We start from the raw sequence: 25,348 nt of genomic DNA, 5'->3' as shown, positions 1-25,348 counted from the left end.
TCTGTAATCTTTCACAAAAGATGCTTTAGCTCAGGAGAATCTGCCTATGAACTATTTTTAAAACTGAGATAGAAATTACTTAATTGGTGTGATGGCATGTATACCAAGAAAAACAAAAATGAAAAAACTAAGTGAAACATACACTATTTGCTTTTTTTAGCTGACAGAAGAGGTTACACACTATTATGCAGGCATTTCTGAGCTGGACATACCTATCCTAAGTCCATTCTTGGACATGACACCTGCCAGTGGGCTGGGAAGCAACCAAAGTATTTCTTACATTTTCTGCAGGTGATGCAGAATTAGCTTTCCACTTAAAATTATAAACAAGATGTATTTTATTATCAAGTTAAAGTTACAGATTTTGGCCACTTCTGTGTTGAGTTCAATACCTTAGAAAACTTGCTGCTAAAGACCATGACAGCAGCAGGAATTTAATCTGAAGGGGATTCAGACCGTACTCTGGCTTTCAGGTACCACTTTCTGCCTGAAGAGTAAGAAAGCAGGACTTCTCGTCACGCCAGGACTCAGACCTTCTCTCTGCAGCAGTGTAATTCGCGGATGGGCAAAGCAGATTTGGTTCATTTCACAAGGTGGGGTCAAACCTCTGAAGGGCTCCTGCTATGTCGCATCAGCCGGTGGACGAGCAAGGAGCCTGGAGAAGGAAAAAGCTAAAATTTCATGGGGTGAGGCAGCATTTACACTGATCTTTCTAAAGCACGTACCTTTTTCATAAGGTGAAAAGCGTTTTTTGCATGAGTGTTTCTCCCAGTCAAATTATTCTAGTCACCAATAGTCAGTTTTCTATTCTATGGTTCATTTATAGTGAAATTAATGAACCATTTGCACAGCAGTTCCCTGCTTTCATAAGCTCGTACAGTACATTGTCATTAGTGAACTGTCCACTCAGCTTTTCTAAAGCTCTGTCTGAACACCCTTGTAAGCAAAAAAGTGTGGCTGGACATCCTCCAGCATCTTCATGCATTCTAATAAGCAATATATTATCAGATTTTAGTGGCTCCGTGTGTATGTCATCAGAAATGGCACCTCGTGCCATATGGAAATTCACCTTGCGGCTGAAACACGGGCAGCGTGTTTGGTTTGGATGAGCCACCACTACAGTAATGGGTAAGAAAAAGATATTTAATATATATGAGCTTGTTCTAATGAACTTGTTTGTCAAGGAGTGACTGTTTTATTGGCTCTTATATGTATTGCTAACCCTTTAATTGATGGTTTTGGACTGTTGCAGACTGCTACTAAGGGTAAAACTTAGTTTTAAAGAATTTTAATATTATATCATGGGAGAGATTGCCACATTATCACATGAGAAAATCCGCATAATGGAGGTGAATGATTCTGCTGTGGTATGCTTTCAGTAGCAAACATTCAGTATCTGTTCCTCCTGGACCAAAATTTAGTATTTTCAGTGAACTCAATGTTCAGTGAACTAACTGTCTAACAGATACTTCTAGTGTTTACAGTAAACACTAACAGAAGAAAATTGCCAGAAAAAAACAGAGAAAGTCTTTAGACAAATTTCTGAAAGGCAAGACTTGCTCCATAACTTTTTCTTTCAGTCATACAAATCTGTGGCTTAAAGGTAAGAAACAGAAATAAACTTTGTGCCCGTATACACTTGGGCATCCAGTCCTACCCTGATTTGACTTCAGATGTCCCAGACTTTCAGCTCACTAAGCTGGGACTTACACGTTCCCTTCCATGCATGCATATAAGACTCAGGGGTTTCTGAAGACCTCCCAGTTCAGGAGCTTCACAGCTGCCTAGGAAGTTCAGATGATCACTTTTGATTAAGGCTGACATTAACATGTAATCCCAGAGACCTCTTCTGGTATCCCCACCCTATCCAGAAGATACTTTTTGACCTATTGAGGCATACAGAAGTAATACCTGCACTCACTTATTCCACTTGAAGCTTATCAAAATTGATGTCAGGTAAGATTTCATATATAGCTGTTGTTCTCCATAAAATAAGACGACACCATCAAGACTGCCACACTCGAACTATGACAAAAGATAGCTCACTTAGCACATCCAGCCTCTTGTACATTTTGGGGTAGGCATGTTGCTTTGAACGAAGGAAACCCATCAGTAGGACAGGGGTCTAATCCGATCCAACCAGCACATGTTCTTTAGTATGTCCATAGTTACTTTACAGCAGTGAGATATTCCTACAAGATTTCCTCAGGGTGAGGTACTCTCCTTCCCTCCGCATCCCCTCTACTCTTTAGATGCCAATCATGGCTATTTCCCCAAAACAGGGAACATTCAGCTTACATGGTAGTAAAAAAACAGTTTTCAGTCTCGGTTAACCTTTACAGCAGTAACGCTAATTTGCAGTCTGTTCATACTGAGTGCTAAAGCCTCTCTGTTTCCTGCTCTGAATTTCATTCTGTGTCAATTAGTGCTATGAAGTCAGTCTAATAATGATGTATGGTTAACACAGGGTTTGAGTCTGAAAGCCAAGAGGAATGCACGGAGGACAGATAATTGCAACGGCGCCGTCCGTGAACTATTCAATGCTTTGTTGAAGTTAAGGGGTCTAGAAACATGTTACATTTCAACGTGAGTGCTGGTAACATTTAGGGGAAGTTCCCAGCAACTTTGTTGAAGATAAATAAAAAGATCCAGCAGCTTTAAACTGAGGCGTGAAGGTAAAAGGACATAGAACTGTCCAAGCCATTTCCATACCTGCTTTACTGAAGAATGGTGTGCAAGAAACAAATCTCAACCAATAATCTCCAAGACTGCTACGATGCTTATTCACATTAACATGCTGAAAATAGCACACAGACAAGCACACGCTGCCAAGTCCCCTGGCTTTTTCCGTATTACAGCCACAAGCTCCTGCCAGACAGTGACAAGAAACTCTAATGAGCAAACCTGTCAAACCTGAGATGAACGGATCTTTGGCCACATGAGATGCTACAAAGGCACCAGGAGGCAGGGCAGCGAGTTACCTCTCCCAGCGCAAGGGACGCCTGGAAACTTTGGACCAGATTCAGCACAGCTCACCTCAGCCACCGGCAGAGCAAAGCCCATCTGGAGGAGTAACTGTTGTTTCACATCAGCGTGAACAAGAAGACAAGTGGCTCATTCTGGGTGGGTGATGTGCTCTTGGGCCACTACCAACCCACAGTGGTGAGAGGACTCGTGGGAGCCACCTTTGTCCCGTCCTGGCATCACTACTGCTGGTCAAACGCTGCAGCCAGTCCCAGACTGATCAGCAGAGCACCGGCTGGTCCTGGCGAGTCCTGCTGCCCCTGGGATCACACCCACTGTTAGGAGACAGCAGGAGCAGGTCAAGAGAGTGATTTTCACTCATATTAAGGGATCAGTGGGCTACATAGGAGATGCATAGGAAATGCCAAAGGTCCATCCCTTACTTTTCCAGCCCTTTACTTTTCAGAGCAGAGCTGGATCTGTTCCCAGATGTCCCTCCACAACAACAGGAGCTCCAGTCTCCCCAGAAGGTGGATGATGATGTGCAGGGTTTGCCCACGCTGAGCTCTGTGCTTCCCGCAGCGCTGCCTGGGCTGGCTGGGTTCACACCAGCCTGGAGCGGCCAGCACAGCACTCGGTGTTGTCACTGCTCCAGGCACTCACTAACTTTGACAGTACTCGCTAACTGACATTTCGTGCGTTTGCTGGCACAGGTCTTGATCATTTTTGGCAACGGCACACTGGATCTTCCAGAAAAGAAGAATTAAAAAAAAAAAAAAAGAAAGAAAAAAGAAAAATCAAATTGTGTCACTTCCTCTCCCATTTCTGCTTGCATTTTGGGTTGTAAAAAAAGAGGTGGAAGTCAGCAATGATCTGATGAGGCTCAAAACTGCAGCTTTAGGCTAGCAGTACCACCTTAGGAAAACTGTAAAGCCCTGTCTGTAGATGCACATACCTGTAGATGTAAAAGACTAAGAAAATAACGAGGAGAAATTAGAAATGAATTCGTTTTGGAAGAAAAAGAGAGGAATGCAGCTGAATAGCTACAGTGCTGCATCAGTGAGATATATTAAAAACCCAAATGAATCTCGATGTCAGCTAACGCAGTGCCATAACAAATGAACATGGTGGCAAAGGGTAGCCTTTGTTGCTAAGCTGACAAAAATAAATTAGTCACCTGTCAGTACTTGCTTAGAATTTACAAACACATCAGTTTTTGAGGGAAGAGCAGAAAATAGCCAGCATATTTTTCCATTAGAGCATTGTGCAGAGGGAACTAAGCACTTTGTTTTCATTTATGCAGCAACTTAGCCCCCTGCCGCACCGTAAATGCCTCCTCCTGGGAGTAAGACACCGTCTCACCCGGAGGGCACGGAGCTGCCCGAGCTGATGAAGGCACCAGCGGCGGCTGGGGGACACAAGTGCTGGAAGTGACCCAGCACTGGACGTGACCCTGCGTGACTGCGCTGAACCACAGAGCCCCCAGCGCCTCGCCAGCTCGTGGCAACTAGCCGCAAAACTCATCTGCTCCGAGCCTGCTCACGCCCAAGCAAAGCCAAGAAGGAGTTATATTGGTCTTTGCAGGCAAATTTTAGCATTTGCTGCAGATTAAAGACAGAAGAGCTTAGCTTAGGCCACAGGTCTCCTCTGCTCCATCAATACATAAGCATCACCTCTGCTCCCCAGGTTTTGGACGCGGGGTGTCCCTCTGAGTCACAGAAAATGAGCTGCTTTCATAGGGCGATAGGGAGACTGGGAACTAGAACCAAGGCAATATTGCAAAAAAGTATATAACGCAAAATAGCCAGCGGTAAAACATACACATTTTCTGTAATTAATTTATTTCTATTATTTTTGTTCAACTTCCACATGCAGCAAAGCAAGTCTTTAGTAAAGCTGAAAGATTGACTAAAATATCCAGAATGCCCAAGAAAATTTGGAATTTGTATTGTTAAGTATTGATGTTGAAGTTGGTTATACTGATTCAATCAAGAAACCAAAGCATCTTACGCAAATTACAGGTCCAGTTGGAGCAGCTTGAACTGCAAATGCCGAGTCACAAGGAACCACGGGTGAGCAACCCCAGCCCAGAAATTATTCACAGGAATTAGTTGGGAAATCATTACAAGAAACAAGCTTGAGAGAACAACGATCTGCCGCAGACGATTCATAAACCAAAAAAGGAGGTGATGTTCAGTCAGTCAAGTGATTTGCTACAAATTATTTGCCCAGGGCCAATCTTGCTGCTAAAGTGATCAGTGAAGATGCACTACCCGGAGTGATGCAGGAACACAGTTAAGACTAACAAGCTGCTATACACAGCACTTTAATTAGGCCAAATGAGGAAACGATAATAAACCAGCAGGTCAAAAGAAAAAAAAAAAATCTGTAACCGAACAGAATCAAATTATTTCTTTTTATTGTGACAAGATAAAACCTCCAAAATGAGACTTCTGAATTGCAATGATACCCAAACTCACACCAAATGAGAGCACGGGAGACGGCGAACAGCCCACTCAGCCACCAGCACGTCAGCCGGGCTGCCGCTAGCTCTAGTCCCTATCAAACATGAGAATTTGTTGATGTTTTATTTTAACAGCAACAAATGGCTGACTGAGCAGAGCTGTTGCAAACTGGAAATTGGAGGCAAGGACAGGTGTGTAATTTCTTGAAATATTCTTTTAGGGCTTGTGGCACAGATACTCCTTTCAGATACAAGCCATAAGGCTGAGAAATATCTATCATGCTTAGCTATGGAAACAGGGATTTTATGAAAGTGCGATCACGAGGTGATAAGAAGAATGTGATTGGAAGTTGATGTGTTATTGCTTAATTTAGACAGAGGAAGGCTCTTTTTTTGTCCATACCATCTGCCAGCCTAGAAACCCAAGGAATAAAGTCACAAGCTGCAGATGGCTTTTATAACGGCTGTACTCAAGCTGCAGAGGAGCAAGAAGGATAGAGGCCGTATAAATCAAGCAGCAATATCACCATGGCTGAGCAATAACCAAGCTGATAGCAGCACTCGGCAGAAACAGAGAAAGCAAGAGATCCTTTCCCAGTTTGCTGCATTAGGATTCAGCTGCAGCAGGACAGGACGCAGAGCCGGACCTTCACGGGGCTGTTGGGAGCACTGACATGTGAGCCTGGTAGGAGCAGGCAAAACAGCACGGCTGCACAGACTAACTGCAGCCTCCAAGAAAAACAGACAAACTCTACTTTAAAATTGCATTCACGTACGCAACAGCTCCCAAGCTAGCTCTTTTCCCAAGCTCCCCTCTTTTCTGAGGGAAGAAAGAGAGTAGAAGCTAATTTACTTCAAGTCAGTAGAGAGAAAACTGGCTTGGATGCGAGACTCAAGGCTCAGCAGGACGAGCACAAACTTCTGCTGGCAAAGCCGTCCCCCGAGATGACCGACTGAGCTCTGCTGGGGAGCTTGAAAAGGCTGCTCTGCTTATCTTGTTCCGGCAGAGCCTAGGTGCACTGGACACAGAACAGCGTGGCGTGGTACAGAGGCTACTTCAACGTTCTCCTCTTAAACAACTAGATCAAACAATCTTGTTTACACAAATATGTATAAACAAACACTCAGCACCGCATTAGTGGAACCGGGTCTCCAAGTGGGACTGGTGGCATGCAGACTGAGAGTAGAAACAGTAGAAGGCAGAGGAAAAAATAGGGTTTAATTCTATTTGTTAAATATATACACACACACATTCATTTCTTTGCATTTTTATCATCACAGAGAATACTAGCTGCTTTGCTGCTGCACTGCAAAGTGTCTCTGGCCCACCTGAGTAGAGGACAGCCTGTGGAGACCTTGCGAAGTGCTCACAGCCTGTTCTGCAAGCAGTCTACAGGCAACCAGCTCTGCTCTGGATGCAGAGCCTGCAACCAGGGAGAGGGACACCAGCTATGCCTTTGGCAGGAAGGACACACACCAAGCAGAGCTGCCCAACTTGGAGGAGGGAGGAGAAGCCATGTTGCTCCTGCTGCTGAGCTGGTGCAAGCCAGATGCTCCTGAGAAGCTGAGATAAGGATCCAAGAACATATCCAGCAGGTACCAGGTTTAAAGTCAACGTCATTCTTTCAGCACTGGGACATCCACAAAACCCAACTAGCCCCAAGAGCTGAACCAGTGGCTCTGAATCCCAGAGGCCCTGTTGGCAGCCCACACGCAGAAAAAGAAGGCCATTTCAGTTGAATAGTTGGATAATTATGTTTCTGCGCCAATGACACCTATTGCATCCATCACTGGAAGATGTATCTGAACATCATGAGTGCCCTGGGCTGCAGCTGCTCAAAACCAGTCCTCAAAGCAGCACTGGAAGATTCAGTCGCTCACTTAATAAGGTATAAAATCCCCTGAACCCTAGCAAGTCCCAACTGTTCCCTCCGCAGAAAAGTCAGCTCTGCCATGACCTCAGAGGGCAGCTTAAGTACACATTACAGGAAGGTAACAGTTCATGCCCCATACTGTGTACCTGGCATAATCCTTTATGCCTATGCAAAGCAAATGTAAAACATTACTATGTCAAAGCAGCAGGACTGTACAATTATTTTGGGTATTGTCTAAATCCATCATTTACAAATATGCACAAATAGTTTGAGTAGACTCTGAGCAGAAGTAGCCGTTGAGCAGACAGGACAGACTCCAGAGAATGATCAGTGATGGATCCGTCAAAAAAAATACTAGAACTGAATCATTTTCTTGCTAAATACTTGGCAAGATCACAGTGATTTTACCAGAACTTCACAAGGATGGAGGAGGGAGAAGTGAAAGGAGTGAGGAAAAAGCATGGCAAAATTCCTCTTTTGTTTTTTTTTTTCTTATTAATGCTACTTTTCACTTGGAATCCTTTTTAGTTTGGCATGGGGGTACGCCTTATGACAGCAGATCAGAAATTAAAACACTGCTTTGACTGATCCCACGCAAGTATTCTCCTTCTCACCCACCCCAAAGAGCTTTCTCCCAGGCAAACTTGGGTGAGACGGGGGTTTCCTTGACAAACTTCAAAGTTTCAGTCAGTTCATATCTGACCGGTGGTGGTCTTGAGGAACTAGGATCCTACAAGACAGAGCGAGAGAGAGGACATCTTGGGTACAATGACATTTTAGCTGTATACATGTGCCCTTGGGGTTGAACTGGTCCCAGGACACCCCAGAAACATTCAACCAATGTAAGACAGGAGCCCCACAGGCATCATTTCTAGATACATTCAATAACCTTCCTCTGCAGTTACACAGAACAGATTTACTTTAGAATAGCTTCAGAGCACTTGCAATCTATAGTTTCTCTCTTTTGCAGGCAATCAGATGTTTCTCGGCTATTCTGAAACACAACATTACTCTAGGAAATAACACACCGTCGGAGAGCACAGATAAACAGGCTGTTATTTAAGGCTACACGAGCAAGTCCAGCAGCATCCCTTCCCCTTCTGCCACGGGTGTAGACAGACTGCCCAGAGCAGGACTTTTCTTCCACCAAGTATTTGTACCAAGATCAGCGTGGTGGTGGTGGTAGGTACCGCCGCAAACAGCAGCCACGTGATACAGATGCATCCTTAGCGAGATGCTGGGGGGAAAACCAAGGGCAGTGCTGGCCTGAGTCATGTGAGAAAAATGAAGACTGCTGCCATGCCCAGCCCGCCTTAGGCGAGCCAGCCGCCTGCAGGGATGCTGCTCTCCTGCCTTCGCACGTGGAAGCATCCATCAAGTAAGTTCAAACAACAGCACATCAACTAAGTTGCCATCCCAGTAACCTTAACTATTAATTCACGACCCCCTGGAGTTAGATGGGATCAGGAGCAAGGACTTTTCATGCAGTAGCATCCTTAAGTGAGGAAAAGGGAGAGAACAGGGAAAAGCAAATCAATGATGCAAGAGATGCCTCAGACTCTGAGTCTATCTGTTATGACAGCCCAAGTCGCGAGAAAACGCTGAGGTCATCTGTGGCATACACACATGCAGACTCCAGACTCGCTCGGGGAGAGATGTTTCAGATGTTTCCTTCATTTCAAGAGCTATCATGCTATTTGGGGGGGGGGGGGGGGGGGGGGAGAAGTAGTTTACCCCGACCTGTCCCTCTGGCCTTGGCACTCTCCAACCACATGGAGCTCCTGGCGCACGCTGACCTGTCCACGTGTTCATCAGGGACCCAACACGTGTATGCCAGTGGCACGCGGTTAGGCAAGTACTCCTGCCTTGCTGCAGCTGGAAGCGCTAACACAGAGTTTATCCTGCACGTCTAGAAAGGAAATGAAAAAATGACTAATTGCCGACAGAAGATTAACGGCACCTTGTCTCTTAAACCCCAAACCACTGCAGGGGCCGTGCCCTGAGACACTGCTCTGCCGCATCTGCTGTAGTGCAATAGCACCTCTAAGACAGGAACCACGAGCATTTTTCTTTGGCCTTGTGCTACTCCACTGCTTCTCAGCCGATTTACCCTTGGGATGATTTGTCAGAGGAGCTTCAGCAACTGCTGGGTCTAGGACAGCCCTTTCCCATGGCCCCGCCGCGTCCCCTCAGCCCCGGCAGCAGCAGGACCAGGAGCTGTGGACCGCTCAAACCGACTGCGGTTGATGGGGAGGAGTTTCTCTGGGTTGTTTCCAGGGGATCTGCAGCAGCTAGTGATGCAAAGACCCCCATTTTGGGCAGGAGCCCAAACTTGCATTGGGAAAGTTTTAGGGTTCCACAAATTACAGTGGATTCAAGCGGCTGTTTTAAATTGGCCCTGACTGTTTTACAAAATACTCTAGACAGCATTTCCTCTCCCCCCCCCCCCCCCCCCCAGTTTGGAAAATAGCCACTCCTTTGATGCCACGAGTTGAATAGCTATTTCACAGAGGCACAAGCAGGCACTGTCACTTCAGTAGCTGAGGTTAATGGTTTGGCAACTCAGCTGGGGCTAACTTATTTTTCTTTTAGTGATATTTCTTAGAGTGCAAGGGCTTTCACTGGAGTAATTCGAACAATTATTAAACTATGTACTACTCTGGTAAAAAGGGCTTCAAAGGGTGTTTTTTTCTTCCTGAGCCTGTTCTTCACCATCACTGCAGGGCTTCAGCTCAGAGACCACTTGCAGAGCTGTTAAATGCTCATCCCCATCAAAATTCAGCCTTGAGTGCAGGGATCTGGCAAAGCATCTCTAGGCCAAATCCTCCCTGGAACTGCCTTCTGATCAGCCTCTCTTTTAGGAGTTTAACGAATAAAAATATATCTGGAAATAGAACAGAGCAGTGCCTGGAGAGGGAAGAGAGCAGCACGCTTAAGCCACTGATCAGAGCAACACAACACAGCTCTAAGCAGTGGAGCCGAGGCTGTTGGACACAGGTCCACCGATGACAGCTCAGAAGGTGTGACATAGCACAGACAGCTTCCTAAAACGCTTGTAAGGAACAAAGAAAAATGGCCGAGCTGACCAAATTAAGAAACAAACACAAGCCTTTTCTGCCTTCACATAGGACTACTGAGGTCAGGTTAGAAAAAGGCATGTTTAACTCAAAAGTTAGAGTAAATTCAAATATTAAGAGTAAGTGCCTTTTAGAATGATGGAGAAAAAGGATACAGAAAGGAAATCAAAATAAATTCAATACGGAATTGAGACGACAAGCAAACATACAAAGGGAAGAAAGACACTTATCTGATGAGAAAGCAAACATGGAGATAGGGCCCCCAGATGTCTCATTTGTACAAGTCTATAGGTCTACGCTCAGCAGAGCGGCAATAACCCATGTGCTATTGCTCAAATGCTTGAAAGTGGCTTCATGCAAATACCTGCGTTGCACGAGGACAAAGACTTGTGCACCAGCAAAAGTATTCACCATTCATTAATGTTAACTCTCTGTTTCAAAACATACAGACAACCCACAAAATAACAAAAAAGGCAGATATAGCAAATGTTTTATGCAATCAATTGTATAGCATGAATAGCAAATAATCAGAGAAAACTCTTGGCAGATTCCTCACAGATTAAATCAATTCAGGCAAATTATGCAATAAAAACTTACGGACAAAGCCATTAATGGATTGGCTTATAGAGAACTCTCATAAGAGAGGGCTCAGTTTGTTGGATGATCTATTTGCAGTGAACTCTGCCACCTGTAACACTGAAGTTCCTAACAGACTCTCAGTGGTGTGTTTACTGTGAAGAGTCTCAGCAAGAACCTTTTGTACCAGTTTGGATTGGCAGCTTTTCCTATTCCCTACACGTAACACGAGTTTCCTTTCAACTGGAAGAAAAGGGACTTTAAGAAACTGAATATCCTAGTAAGGAGGGGGAAAAAAAAAATCTTCAAATTGTAGGGGAAACAATTGGGCGAGATGAAAATAGTTTTCAAAACAAACGGAAACGTTCATAAATGCAGGACAATTCACTCCTTTCTCTATGGTAAGAAGAAAAAAGTGACATGAACGAGTCTAACCAGCATGCTCAGCCAGACTGAAGATGGAGTATAGTATAGATCCCCAGAAATCAAAATACACCAATTTTTGTATTATACACATAAACAAACAGAGAGCAGCAGAGGGCAGCTTGCTCCACACAGGGTTCACAGAGGGGACACATTACTATTTACAACACAGCACATTAAAATGACAGTGACACACACCACTCAGAGGTGATCATTATTACTGTCTTCTTAAGGGATGATTTGAGAAATGATCTGTAAATTTAATTTTTAATTAAGCCAGAAGCCCTAAGGGCCTTCTGAGTTCAAGCATTAAGGGGGGAAGAGGGGGAAATCAATTCTTGGTGATGGAGAGGTCTAGCAAAATCTAATAGGCCTGGGCAATATATCAAGAAGCTTTTAAGATCAGTCACACAGCTCAACAGAGGAAAGCCTAAAACCCAATTTCAGATAAAAAAAATATTCTGTAAAGTGGAATGGATAGTAACCATTCTTCAAGCCTCTGGAAAGCTACTGTCTTGAGCTCTGACACACATATTACTCAGAAAATAGATAAATGATCAACTCCAGCATGCAGAACTTCACAGAGAAGCCCTCATGCTCGGCTCCAACCAGCTTGGAAAAGCAACCATCTCCAAAAGACCTTGCAATCGCTCTAAAGCTTTAGCATGGCCAGAAAGATCTACATTAACCCATGAGAAGTAATCATCAGCACCTCCTGGAAGGAGGCTAATTTGCGCTGAGAGACAAAAACTGGTTCCCTTGATGCACAGCACAGGTCTATCGGGTTCATCACTGTGACTGTGGCTGGAAGAGACACAGCACCGAGTCCATCTGACCTCCACAGTGCAGTAACAGTTACAAGATGAGAAATCAAAGATTTTTCATCCCATCTCTTGATTTCAAGCTCACAGGACCAGATGAGTTGCACCTACGGGTGCCAAGAGAAAGGACCAGTGTTATGGAAGGCCACTCTTGTCATCTCTGAGATGTTGTCATGATCAGGGAGGTCCCCAATGACTGAAGAAAAGCAAGTATTGCACCCATCTTCAAAAAAGGCCAAAAAGACAGTCTGGGGAACAGTCAGCTTTGCCTTGGTTGGTGGGAAAGTCATGGAGTGAATCCTCTTGGACGGGGCTTGGAGGAGAAGGCAGCAGCTGGGACCAGTCAGCACAGATTGAACAAAGGCAAATTGTGCCTGACCAACCTGATTGCCTGCTATGGGAGAACAACTGGAGCTGTGGGTGAGGGGAGAGCCATGGATGTCATGCACCTCGACTTTCTCAACATTTTCAACACAACCTCCCACAATCTTTTATACAGCTTATGTTGTATCAGTCTGGAAGAGGGGCAGTGACAACTAGATGGGCAAGAGGGTAGGAGTTAATGAGTACCTGGAAGCCAGTAGCAAGGAGGGTGCTGCAGGAGTCTGTACCAAGACCTGTCCTCTTCCACATCTTTCTCAGAGACCTGCAGGAGCTGATGAGAGCGCTCTTTCCAAGTTTGTAAATGACACCGTACTGGGGTGAAGGGCTGATATGCTCAAGGGCAGGGCTGCCACCCAGAGGGACTCCCTCTGTCCCTCCCTCCCCATAGGCTGTGGGAAGCACCAAAGCTTTCCTTGAGGACACATCTAACTCCATGTGCATATTTTCAAGAAGAAAGTTGGGCAGAGGAAATCGGCGAGAAGTGAGATGAATGGTCTTGTTTTCACAAACCTTCCCTTCCAAGAAACAAGTCATTTATCAAAGTGCTGTAATCCTACCAACTGTCATAACACTTGGTCTAATTACATCTGGAGAACAATAAGCTCTGTGTTCAGGAAGAAACGGTCTGCAACAAGGTCGGTAGAGAAACTCTGCTATGTGTGATCTTAGATCACAGGTCCAAATACAAGAATAAATACCACCAGGCAAGGGGTCGGGGACATTTGTATGAAGCAGCTTCATCTTACGTTGCAATTATAAAATTTGCTTGGTTCATTTTCTATATTTTCATAAAATGTCATTCCTAGGGCATTAATCTACATCAGGGAAGGTCTTTAATGGGTTTTCAGATTATATGTTGGGGGGCCATAAAATTCCATCTTTTGGAAGAGTACAAAGCACATTCAAGAATTGTTAAAAATGCTAAAAAGCTGCTTGGGTGGAGACTTCACACTGCAGTTTGCTGTAGACATACTAATGTTATTATGGCTCTCAGCAATGTAAGCATTGCTTAACTTCATGCCTTGAAGAAAATGTCCTTCAAACCTCGCACTACAAATCCCACTGGAGATGAACCATTCCTTCCTGCAGTGGTTTCAGCAGGACTATTTGGGAGCATACACCGCCAAGCAGGACCGAACAGCAGCAGGTCCACAATAGACGCATTCAGTATGAGGAGGACATGTTATTGCTGTTCAGGCACCCACACTTCCCGCTTTGACACCAGATGCCCGAGTTTGCAGCAGTACCAAGGCTGCACATACATTTCATTAACACACTCAAAGCAAAAGACAGAGGGGAGGAAGGGGAGACCCTCTCACCAGCAGCAAAGCTGGGCACTTAGGAAAACAGACTTCATTTGGATTCTTGATACAGAGACTTGGGACCGCCTGCAAAGCAAGATAACACTTGCATCCTGGATAAAGGTGCCAGAGTGAGGACTGGGTAGACAAAAGCAACATACACAGTAACACAAAGCAATACACAAACAAAATATGAGCACTGGGACCAAAGAAGATTGACTTTGGTAGACAGTATCTCGGTATCTCAAAGGTGACTGAATCTTAAGCTCTTCCCATGGTTTAGGAATTGCTTAGCTTCATGCCTTGAAGAAAATGTACTTGATACCACATTGAAAGAAATCTCGTCACATGCAACAGCAGATTTTCCATCACTATCCTAAATGTATATATTGCATGCCATCTTCTTGCTGTGGGCAGGGTGGCAAGGAAGGGATCAAGTGAGAAGAAAATGCCTCAAGAGTCTATTACTCATGCAAGAGAAAGTATTTTAATGCCCCCAGTGCATCCCCACCTTCTGAACTGTACTGGTGTCTGGTCTCCACTGAAGAACTTGGACCTAGGACTCTAGGAATAATGATTGCTATGGATCCTTCATAAGATGTTGAGCCCACCAGCGTACACTATGGGATGGATCTTACCTAAATTAAGTGGCTACAGCATCATGGTATCAAGGCACCCAAGATCACTGGTATCAGTCACCCATGCTTAAGGCTTGAAGCAATGAGATGGTCCTTTATAACGCAGCAGAACGCAAACACACAGAGCGTGTTACGGGCTGACACTCTGAGCATTGCCCTGGAAGGACCCCACGTGGACCATGGCATGCACAGAGACCAAAGGGAAGTTGTAATAAGGAGGAAGGTGTTTCTAGTGAGCAAAAAAGGTTGTAGATAAGTTGAAAAGAATAAATTTTATTTCTGTAAATTTTTCACTTCCTAAACTAAAAAAAAAAAACACTTTTAAACTCTGTTGAAACAAATTAGGATTTCTAGTTTATTACTTTACCACCAAAAAAAAATCTGATTAAGAAATAGCCAAGCTGAAAACTAGACATCAGAGGATGGTATCATTTCAGACTGTCAAACCTGATTTAACTCAAAGAAATTCTGGTGCCAACATGCTGCCTCCAGTGGCTTTATTTGCCCGGGCAGGCACTTGACGGCGGCTCAGCCCCCCTGAGCTCACGCTCCAGGATCCCAATGGAGCCTGAGCCTCCTCGGGGGAAGACAGATGGCAAGTTTTTCACAAGTACTTGTTATCTGTCAGTTCAAATCGTGAGTCACCATTAGCACACAGGTTAAAGCACACGCACTGTGCCAAGGTGCGCAGTCAGAGCTGAATATTTGGGCGAGCGACTAGGGGCGGAGGTAGGGCTGCAGGCTGTGCACCCCTGTGCTGGCAGGCTGGGCAGGGCTTGCGTGCTCAGCACGGCACACAGGATTGAAGCTTCTATGGCCAAAAATCACAGTCTGGTCCCTGGAGTTTACTTGACAAGTATCTCCCAACAGAATATTATTGCTGAGAACCACATTTCCCAGTAACCAGAAGGAAAGGTGAGGATTACCCAACAGTTGGGTCCCTGGGTTGCACGTGCATGCAGGGGTGATATAATAACCAGAGGCAATACCCTGCATATGGCACAGGGGCCATAGCACATGGAGCTAATGGAGGAAGAGGAGGAAGAGCACATGGAGGAAGAGGAGCTGCTCCCGTTTTGCCTTGCTCACCTGTGGCTTCCCGGGCAGCGCTGCAGGCACCCTCCGGCACCCACACCACCACGGCAGGGCTGCACCGTGGGCTGGCAAACACTCAGCCCCACTGCCTTGTACGCTCACGGGGCAAGCAGTGCCTGCTGTTAGGAGGAGTTTGGGCTCCTCCTGAGGTCATGTTTTATGTTTAGTTGAAAATTAATAGAGAGAAACATTATTAGACCTATGAAATGGGTATGCAGAGGAGTGCCCTTGCTGCGAATGGAATAAGAAAATCAGGTGTGGTTTTGAGAACAAAACCCCTGAAAAACATTTTTGAGCCCTGGAAAAGGAACACACGCTAACCCCTCAGATCCCACTGAGGGCTCTGGCTAAACTCCTCACCACGTCACACCACCCCCTGCACTGGGGCAGCTGGAGCAGCTTACGGGCTGAGGATGCAAGAGGCTTTCTAATCCCCCCAGCCAGGCACAGAGGCTGAATCATTAAAAACCCTCAAATAGCCTAACTGTGAAGCCAATCCATGGAAAAAAAAAAATAAAAAACAACCAATCGTATGAGTAATGCTGGTGCCTTTGCAGAGAGCCAGGCCAGACCTGCGACGAGTGGGAGCGATGCACCAAGGACCCCGCCGGACCCCAGCCCCGAGCGCGGGCTGGCTCTGCCCACCGTCGCAGCCACGGGCAGACGTGCAAGCGCAGTCCAAGGTCTCAGCTAGGCAGACATTTAATACTATCCAGATTGTTTGGATTTTCTTTTCCTTGAGGATAAAGCAGGATATGTTAGCTTATTTTGCAATAACAGAGATTTCTATATCCCAAACAAAAACAAACAAGCAGGAACAAAAAAAATATATATCCAGAAACGTTCCTCTGCTAAAGAGAGTAACCTTGAGACACCATCTCAGATTCACTTGGCATGATGCCAGAGCTGGCTGGACTTAGGGAGGAGGAGGCAGGGTAGGGAACATCAAGTATTTTCAAGGTTAGAAACCTGTCACTCACCATTTTTTGAGAGAAAATTCTGAATTATTTTTTGTAGGAAACCGAAGTTTTCGTTTTGATTATTTTTAAAAATACGTTTCGCTTTTCATTATTTTTCAGTTAAGGTAAAGGAGAAAAACTGATAGCAAATCTGATAACTGAAACCTTGCTTGACCTTTTCTTTCTCCATAATTTTATTAGAAAGAAGCTGAGAATGCCTCCTCCACAAACCCTCACTTTTTACAGCTATTCCAATCTTCCTGTGAAAGGATGAGGGGAGGAAGTGAGAAAAACCAAGTCCTAGATTTGAGGCAAAAATAAGATTTCTACAAAAATACATTACATAAAAATCCTACATGTCAGTCATTAATTTTTAAAACAAAACCCCTTTACTCGACAGCTTTTTTTTTTTTATTTATAGGTGTTTGACTACCAGTCTGGTACTCACTGATGTTACGCAAATATAAATTCAACAGTCTGTAATTCCTGAAATTATGCACTTAGAGCTGCATTTCAGATGCATGTTATTCACCATTTGCTGTTGTCCCACTACAAAGATGTCCAGCATCCAACCAGGCAGAAAAACATCAGAGGTCCCAAGCAATCAAACTCAGTGCAAGCATTAACATCCTGGCCGTAAGGAGCAGCACCATTACTCGCACAGCCTACCTGCTCGTGCACCTTAAGCACATCAGAAAAAAGTCAGAGTCAGATCCATGAACTCTCTCCTGACCAAAATAACTTGGTGACAACTTATTATTATTATTATTACTATTATTCTAAGAAATGGGCTAACCTGCCCCGCAGATGCTGTCCTTGGTGCACCCACACACAGCTCTTCCTCTGCTTGAGCTCAGCATGAGCTCTGGCTTTAGGTTCTCCTCCTCCACTCCTTCATTTTGGGTGACCATATCTACCTGACAGGAAGCATGTCCATGGGTCATCTAAGAGCACGACGTCTACATGACAGCAGCTGTGTGATTTTTTTTTTTTTTTTAAAGCACCATATTGTGTTTCAGCTGGAAGCAGAACACTGACTATGAAAACCAGATGATGTGCCGGCAGGAACTGTGGAGTCTGAGTAACACAGATCGAATTAACCTCCTGAGGTGTCCCCATGGAAAAAACCCATAACCATTGATTCTGCTTAAAGCCTGTGCTTTCCCAAATACAGCTTTAAGATCAGAGAAATGAGAAATACGCAGACACTGCAGGCTACAGTACTGTACACACAGGGTATAGCTGCAGTCTGAAGCTCTTTGCACCACAACCCAGCTTCCACTCTGAAATGTAAATGTGAAGTCAGTAGGAACTATCCGTGTGCACCACATGCATGAGTAGGATGCCAGGTCAGCCTAGATAATGCAAATCTTTTGTCTACTCCAGCTTAACCGCAAAACTTCTCAACTCTAATGTAGGAACAATTTAGTCCCAGAGAGGAAGCCCCCAACCCCAGTGCTATTTTCCTTCCAAGAAATGCATAAATATTTTCCTTTAGCAAGGATATGGAGACCATAAAATAATTAGTTACGCTGGTATGCGAAGAGGCCAACATGCAAGAATCCCCTGGTTACACAGCGTTAGAGTTGCAGAGCTCATAATTAAACTTCAATTCCTTTACAACTCGAGACAAGTTCCAGACAGTGGGCTGAAAATACATCTCAAACAGACCTTCAACATTCAGGACCATCTGTTTCCTTTTTGCGTGAAGTATTTTTATTCGCTGCAAGTAATGAGCTTAAATAGATTTTAGGAGGTTTGTTATTAATAAAGGAATGTGAAAAATTTGCAGAAGAAAGAACGAACCACATTCTGTGCCTGTGTCTGCTCAGGAGCCTGGGCATTGCTTTGAAGGCTCCATTTTCTCTTACATCCCTAAATCCAGATTTAGGTTTCTGAATAAAACAGGTTTCCTCTTCAGCACTAAACCACCCTTCATATAACACTGTTTAGGAGAGGAAGAGAAGAATAATTTCCACACCTGAATCTTCATTGGGAACATACTGCTTCCCAGGCAGAAAGTAATTAGGCAGCCTGGAGTTCAGCCAGGACATTAGGGTTAATGGCCCTACTGCTGCCAAGCACCATGGGATACTTAATGAGCGCAAACAGCAGAGGAGCCCACCATGGGTCTCATCCGGAGCACGGCACCTCCGCCCGCCTCCCGTCCCGCTGCAGCACCCCCGGGGAGCCCTCCTCCCACGGGGCCAAGGGTTTGCGCCCGGGGCGGGCAGAGACAGCGGATGCTGCTTTCCCTCGAACCCGTCACTTGTATGCACCCAGGAGCCAGATGATACCATCAGCGATGACAGACAGCAATTTAAATGTGATAAGTTTCCTATAACCATAGACAGTAAGATCTTATTTAAATTATGCCAAGAGGCTGTATCATCATTGAACGTTCACCAACAGTTTTATACAAGCGGAGCAACCTTCAGTCAGTTTCTCCCCACATCTATTATTAAAGCTCTGTTTTGGCCAAGACAGATGTATGAAATACATCAACACCAACTGGAAGAAAATGCATTATCTGCATCATTAAAAAAAGGACCCTTTTCTCCTTGGTTTTCCTTTTGCTCAGAACAGCACAAAGGATTGCAACCCTCCTCCACGTCCTTCCCCCAAAACCATGCTGTACCACTTTCTCTCTCACACCCACATGCTGCCGTGGTTCAAATGTCTCATCGTGAAAGCCTGAGAGGAGGAAAGCCACCAGCAACCGAGCCAAGGCAATGCACTGCCAGGAAGGCAATGCTTACCCATACAGCTGGGTGTCACTGAAGCTGCAGCCACCAACACCATGACTGAAGCATCCCAAGTCCCAGTACCTGGTCATTCCTCAGCACCTGCAGGGAGCTGAGCCACCCGGAGAACAGCACTGAACTGCACCTGGAAACACGCTCATGCAAGGAAGCAAGTTATCCTCCAGCTGCAAAAACCAAAATGAGACTCCAGCCTTCCAGAAAGCCAAGCTCATCAACAGAAGGGAATCAAGAGGAACACAGCTTTCCCAAGCTGTCTTGCATCAGGCTGCCCAGCCAGACCGTTCCTTCTCATGGCCAAGCATGAGACAACCAGGCGAGCCCCTTCCCTTCCCAGCTCAGCGTCAGGCCCACCTCAGCCTTCTCTTACTCCTCTTTTCCCTAACATAAAGCTTTTGCCACGGCAGCCCCCAAGTCACTCACCCCCGCCAGCTGCCGTCACACCTCCAAGGATGGAGCTGAACAACCAAACCTCAGGAGCGGCACTCTCCCCTGTTCTCTAGGAGCAGCTTTGCCCCTCAGCCCTCAGAGCAGCCATGACCCAGGGGAGGGTGCAGCCCTCGTTAGCACCTCCTCACTCCTCCCCACAACTAACAAGGTCTCTCAGGTGCCACACGTGGGATCTGCCCCTCTGCAGGGCCCCAGCCGAGCTCCTGCAGTCCTGGCACACCGCTTAGGAGTCCCCCGTTAAGGCTCACTGACCACTAAAGCCCCGGGAGGTACTGGGAACACTGTGCTTTATTAGCCCCAGGCGATCCCTGGTGGAAGGGACAGGTACCCCGTTTCTCCAGCACGAGATTTCCCATACGTATCCATCACCTTGCGGTGCTGCAGGAAGAGCACCTGGTCTGCGCTGTAGAGTTGCCCCTCACAGCCCCCAGGACAAGGGCACCTTCCAGTCTCAGCTCTGCTGCCGTCATCCACAATGGAGACATTAGCTTTGGGTGGGCGCTACTTCTAATACCAATATCTGAGCACTGGGGTTAGGAAAAGAAATTAGCATATTGGAGCAATAGCAATGAAGTGCCGAAGTGTTTAATGCATCTGGCTGGGCCATGCCAGCCATTTATTTACTGTAGTCAGTCCCTAAATCTGTATTGCATCTGCTGTCTGCATAAATAGTGAATAAAACAATAAATCTCGCAGGGCTGCCAAACACTTTCACTCGGCTTCTCTTGAACCTGTTAAATTCTGCCAATTCATCTGCCTGGCCGGGCAGAGGGACCCCTCCTGGAGAAGGAGAGGGGGACTTTATTTCTGTGCACTGCTCTGGGGCTTCCAAAACCGATTCCCTTTCAGCTGCAATCCTGCTTTCTCTCTCATTTTTACTAAGGCAGGGAGCAAGAGAGAGACTCTTTTGAACTACAGTATCTTACCCTGTTCCGGGTACAGGTCACTGATTTTGAGACAGAAATCTTAGACACTTATATTAGGGTTTCTTTTTAATGAAAATCTATGTTGTCAATTTTTCTTCCAAGGCGACGCCACCAGAAGTCACTTGTTATTGTCATTTCAGCAGAACCACAACTGTTTCCCTACGCTACGAGAGGACCACGCTGACGTGGTAGCGCGGGGAGATGCCACCACGCCCCAGGAGGCAGGGCCGATTGCCAGGCTGCTTGCCAAAGGAGGCTTTTGGAGGACCACAGCTCTTGAAGACCCTTTGGCAGCACTATTAGGGAGAGCCTGATAGGTATGAAGCAACACAGGATAGGACTTGGTAGACCTAATATGCAACCAGCCTCCAGATAAATAGTAGCAAAAAAAAGTTTTGTAAATATAAAGCCAGGTTTATATCTAGAAAAATGTCTCTCCCAGCTTCAATTAATTGCTGTTTCTTGATTGCATAAATTGCCAAAGCTTTGGGTTTGCTATAATGTTTTTTTTCTAACAGAATGACTGCTTTCTGTGCCATGCATTTTACCATTTTCTTCAGTCCTTATGCCTTTTTTTGATCTCATCACATTCATGGCATATTACATGAATTTCTGCTTGCCCAGCTGACTTATTTGTTAATAGATCCTCTATCTTTGGCATATTTCTTTCCATTTCTCCACTGTTGAAAGAAATTATCCAGCATAGCAGTAAAATCAGAGTTACGCTAATGATCAGCTCTGTAGCATGGATTTTTCTTGTTTTGTCATCAGAAAAAAAATCAGCAGGTTCAACGTGCTATTCAGTTACCTTTCCAGTCATGTTTTTCTATTTCAAAATAATTTCTATTCTTATTTTACCACAGGCTCTGCCAGTTTGTCCCTTACACATCATCCTGTCATCTTCATTGTGGCTTTGGGGTTTTTTTTGTTTTTTACCCTAAATTTTGAGCTGGCAGTCTGAGAGGCATATTCCTAGAATGTGTGAGACATCAGGACTTGCCTTTTGCTCTAGAGCATCACTATTTATTTTTTGCCATCCAACTTTTTTATGCAGAAGCACTTGATATGCAACAGTGCACAGGCTGTCAAGGAGACTCTGACCTGGGACAAATCTCCAATCTGTACTTTGGTTTTGGAACCATAAACACAACATGCTGGGAGCTCAGTCCTGCTCCGTCCTCCGAACAAGCATCTCTATTCTCAATGGCAGATGCAGTCTGATTCACCCGACTGCACTTGTTAATAATACAGAGGTAAAGTGTACTTTATCAATAGATGTGAGTCATTGTTCTCTTCTAGGAAAATCCAAAAAAGATTTAACCACTAGCCAAGGAAATTTGCATTTCACTTATTCATAAAGGATAAAAACTCCTTTTTTCCTTGTTCTTAGAAGCCTTTATAAACTGCCAAAATCAACTTGGGAGCAGGGCAGAAAAGATTTACACAAAAATCTTAATAAAATTCATTTGGATCTATATACAAGACAGAATCTACTTGGCAGATATTTTTTAAGAACCTGGTTAGGAAAGCGGTAAATACATAAGCCAAGTTTAAAAAAAAAAAAAAAATAGCATGGTGCTGTTCCCTGCACATCATCCTACTTAATGGTGCTTTAAATTTAGCTGTGAAATTCTCTAAATCAACCTGAGTAAAATCACATAGTCACTGCACTAATGCCCGGTGCATGGGCTGGGAGATAGCTGGCATTGCCCCACTGAAAACTGTTGACAGCAGTTGTTCCTGCAGGTCCGAGACGCAGAAGTGGTGCAGCTTGAGGTGAGATGTCTGCTTTTCCATCTCCCCACCCAGCTTTGCTCCCCACTGTCTTCTCTGTGCCTGCGCTACCTGAGCCCAGGTTCTCCGGCACATGCCATACCCAAGCAGCTTGAATCCAGTTCAGGTGTCAGATGTCCGCAAATCTCAGCTGCCCTCAAAGCAGGCAAAGTCAGGTCTATTGTAGGAAAGGGCCCATCTTATCCTCTCAAGACACAGGCGAGGTAGGGTAGATGAGCGCCATATGCAACGTCCTTTCTGAGTGTACTTTCAAGACCAAGCCCCACTGGGGTTTCCTCTCAGGCCACCCAGGACTAGCCTCAAATGCAGGCAAATAGCATGGACAGGCGGCCAAGATGGCCTTGAGTCAGCTCAGCTCAGCGCTGTAAATGAAGCCGGGTAGGTAGGGAAGGCAGGAGGCTGCCTATCTCCCTTCCCAACTTGCTTTACCTCCAGCCTTGTGCATCCAGGAGCTCTGTCTCAGCCCTCTACCAGGCCAGGCCCATGACAGCTCTGTGCTTCTCTCCTTTCTCACTCCTATCTTCTGGTTGCTTTAATCAAGCAGAGAGCAACAATTTGCAAGCAATCACCAGGAAAACCCCTCAGTCCGTTTTGGGCAATGTTTTCCATTGTCTCAGGCTATCCTGCTCCATAAATGATGTTAAACTGCTTCTTCCAGTTGGTGTGAAAGACGGGTGGATACTGTGCCCATTAGCCTTGCAACTACGGCTACATCAGAAGCATGCTTCATGAAGGCATTAATATCTTTTAAACTAAGTACATTTTTTTTCTACTGACATTTTCTTTAATGTTTTTAAGCTCTAGAACTAACTACCTTCCTTCCTTCCTTCCTTCCTCCTTCAGCACATATTAGCCTTTCCCTGCCAGATCTTCAGCTGGAATAAATTTGGCCTCCCAGCCCCAATTCATCAAATGATGTGAACATGTGCATTCAGTTAAACAAGCTATTCACATGCTTAATGCTTACAGACGAATGTTTGGCTTGTGTAGGCCTTCAGTTTCAATTCAGAGAAGGACGTGCCCAAGTCCAACCTGTTCACCAATATACCTGTGAAACAATGTGTGCCCCAAACAAGCTTTTCTGAAATAGGAAATACCCAGCTTCCCAGGCGCTTGTTCAATTACCGCCTGATATTGTGGAACATAAACATCACTGAATAACATCATTCCTTCAAACACAAAAGAGTAATGTTTGAGTAACTGGAGCATCAATATAGTTCACCTCAGGCAAGAGATAAATTACATTAATAAAGTGTGGTAGTGTTCTTTAATTAGTTTGATTAGGCATGACAGAAGACTGTATTGTCAGAAAAGCTCCATTTCCTGAAGTAAGGAATTGTTGCTGTAGATCCCAGTCTCTGGGTTTTGGTTTTGTTTTTTTTTAAACAGGGTCATTAATTGCTAGAGTATTGCTTTAAAGAGGATTTCACAGAACAGGCAAACATGGGGTCATTAGCAGAGGCTGATGCTGCTACACTTGTCATTCGGTGTCCACGACCCATTTCCCTCTCATACCTGGATTCAGTTGTGCTCCTCTCCAAATGGATCCTACAGGTCTTCATGCTCGGGGGGGGTTCAACAGCTGCACCCTCTATCCCATCAACCTCTCCCAGACTCCTGGGGAGACAGCCAGACTGTGGCAGCTGCCCACAGTCCCTTTTTTAGAAGTCCATTTCTAATATACAGAGAGAGAGAATTAGAAAATAGTTTCATTACCTGTCAAGAGAACTCAACACCCTCAGAAGACTCTGCCAAGTCACCATGCCAATACTCCGTAAGACACAAATTTCAGCCATGGCTCCCATCTTCTCTGCTGTATGTTACTTATTTATTTACTAGATTTACCGTGCCATTAGACTCAGCAAGACCTGCTGTGTTGCTCATGCTTTGCAAATGCTTGAAGCTGTGAAGTGTCAGGTCTGGAGGATTTATTTAACAGTGGCCTCGTGGTGCCAGACCTGGCTGCAGAGGCTTTGCTCAGGCCCTGAACCCATTTCTGTTTGGGTCAGGTCCCTGCACCATGCTCCCCACTGCAGCCCTGGCCTTCGAAAAACTATGTACAGGTTCCTAACTCACTGATGCACTTGAATAAATTCCAAAACGTACCTTTAGATACCCAAAGGTTTCTGTGTATCTGACTATTAGGGTACGATACTTGCCTTCAGAAATCAGTGCAAATTCTTCCTTTGATTTTGCTGTAAGAAGAATCATATTCTTTCTGAACTCAGCAGCTGGTTTTCTATTGACATACAAGAAGGTGTAGATTGTGGCTAAAATTTAAAAATGAGCAGTGTATGGTTCCAGGACAGCTCACGTCCCCAGACAGGAGAGAGTTGGTCCTGCCAGAATACGGACACCTTGCTGTCACCAAGCCCTAGTTTTGTAAGTTAGCTCCACTAAGGTGGATAAAGTGGTCTTTCCTGCCCATTGATCACACAAATCCAATTTGGAGACTTGTTTTCTCTACATGACAGTTACAGGAGACAGACGTGATTAAATATTTCTGTTCTGATCAAGAAGCATCTCACAGGCAATCCTGTGACTGCAAACCAAATCCCTCCCCAGAGCTCAGCCGCGTGCTGTGCCTGATGGGCTGTGCTTAGCTATGCTTCTTCCAGACCTGCGAAACAACACGCTTTGATACCAATGCACAACGTGTTTTGAGCTTTAGGAACAGAGTCAAGGTAACCTTCACACTCTTATCCTCGAGATCCAGCAAAGATTGCTTACAATTGAAGGACGCTCAAGGTTTTCACATCTTTCCTGAAGTACATACAGAACAAGTGTTCATCCACTCTTGCGCATCTCTCCTTAATGCGTTCCAGTTAAAATGCTGAGCG

The sequence above is a fragment of the Mycteria americana genome, chromosome 12, assembly GCF_035582795.1.
Source record: "Mycteria americana isolate JAX WOST 10 ecotype Jacksonville Zoo and Gardens chromosome 12, USCA_MyAme_1.0, whole genome shotgun sequence".
Lineage (NCBI taxonomy): Eukaryota > Metazoa > Chordata > Aves > Ciconiiformes > Ciconiidae > Mycteria > Mycteria americana.
Note: the sequence above shows the minus strand (reverse complement) of the source record.